The 1,724-nt window shown below is 48.3% G+C and overlaps 1 pseudogene; it reads right to left on the bottom strand.

Moving 5' to 3' along the window:
* The window catches only part of LOC124023161, a 3,225-nt pseudogene extending 1,501 nt beyond the window's left edge, over positions 1-1,724 (bottom strand).

The raw sequence follows: 1,724 nt of genomic DNA on the forward strand, positions 1-1,724 counted from the left end.
TGTCCAGTCGTATCCAGGGACGTGGGTATTATCCAGCTGGGCATCTCCTGTATCCTTGGTGTCCAGCTCCTCTACACAGGAATGGAACAAACCACTATTCACATGGATCATACCATTCTATTTCCTGGGTGTGTACTGTCAATGGTAGACTTGTGTTGTTAAATGATTGAGTCTGAGTATCTAGGCATTATAAAATGATGTCAATGACTCACCGATAATGTCCCGTCAGTCGCTGTGCTACAGCGGGAGTTAGTGTCTTCTGCTTCTTCATTGTCATCTGATTCCTCCTCACCGTCTATCACTGTTGTCTCGCTATCATCTTTCTCCTCCTCCTCCTCCTCTACTGTAATGAAAGCAGTGTCCTTCTCATCTTTGTGATTTGTGCTAAAGGATCCATAAAAAGGTACAGCCAGCACTCTCTACAGGCTCAGTCTCTACTAATGGTACAGCCAGTACTCACTACAGGCTCAGTCTCTACTAATGGTACAGCCAGCACTCTCTACAGGCTCAGTCTCTTCTAATGGTACAGCCACCCTCTCTACAGGCTCAGTCTCTTCTAATGGTACAGCCAGCACTCTCTACAGGCTCAGTCTCTTCTAATGGTACAGCCAGCACTCTCTACAGGCTCAGTCTCTTTCTAATGGTACAGCCAGCACTCTCTACAGGCTCAGTCTCTACTAATGGTACAGCCAGCACTCTCTACAGGCTCAGTCTCTACTAATGGTACAGCCAGCACTCTCTACAGGCTCAGTCTCTTCTAATGGTACAGCCAGCACTCTCTACAGGCTCAGTCTCTTCTAATGGTACAGCCAGCCCTCTCTACAGGCTCAGTCTCTTCTAATGGTACAGCCAGCCCTCTCTACAGGCTCAGTCTCTTCTAATGGTACAGCCAGCACTCTCTACAGGCTCAGTCTCTACTAATGGTACAGCCAGCACTCTCTACAGGCTCAGTCTCTTCTAATGGTACAGCCAGCACTCTCTACAGGCTCAGTCTCTTCTAATGGTACAGCCAGTACTCTCTACAGGCTCAGTCTCTACTAATGGTACAGCCAGCACTCTCTACAGGCTCAGTCTCTACTAATGGTACAGCCAGCACTCTCTACAGGCTCAGTCTCTTCTAATGGTACAGCCAGCACTCTCTACAGGCTCAGTCTCTTCTAATGGTACAGCCAGCACTCTCTACAGGCTCAGTCTCTTCTAATGGTACAGCCAGCACTCTCTACAGGCTCAGTCTCTACTAATGGTACAGCCAGCACTCTACAGGCTCAGTCTCTTCTAATGGTACAGCCAGCACTCTCTACAGGCTCAGTCTCTTCTAATGTGGTACAGCCAGCACTCTCCTACAGGCTCAGTTCTACTAATGGTACAGCCAGCACTCTCTACAGGCTCAGGCTCTCCCACACTTTGTAAAACCCCAAGTCCAACACTTGAGTTTTTATCTCTCTCCCTCTCCCTAACTTCACTCCTCCCCGAACCATGTTTGGTAACAACATATTTTTCCCCGCTAACAGTCTGTCAAAGCTAAGTGCTGTAATGAAATCCTGACCCCTTAGACACCCTTCCACAGCCCTCGCTCATTCCCATATGGACCGCCTCACAGGGAGTTGAAGACCCCTTTTAAAACCCTTTATCAAACCAAAACCATCACCTATCTACTGCAGTCCTGGTTTTATTTGGTCAGTGGGGTTTTGGGGTCAACCCTCCACCTTCACCTGGTGTTCCAT

The sequence above is a fragment of the Oncorhynchus gorbuscha genome, unplaced genomic scaffold (genome assembly GCF_021184085.1).
Source record: "Oncorhynchus gorbuscha isolate QuinsamMale2020 ecotype Even-year unplaced genomic scaffold, OgorEven_v1.0 Un_scaffold_1521, whole genome shotgun sequence".
In the NCBI taxonomy this organism is placed as follows: Eukaryota; Metazoa; Chordata; class Actinopteri; order Salmoniformes; family Salmonidae; genus Oncorhynchus; species Oncorhynchus gorbuscha.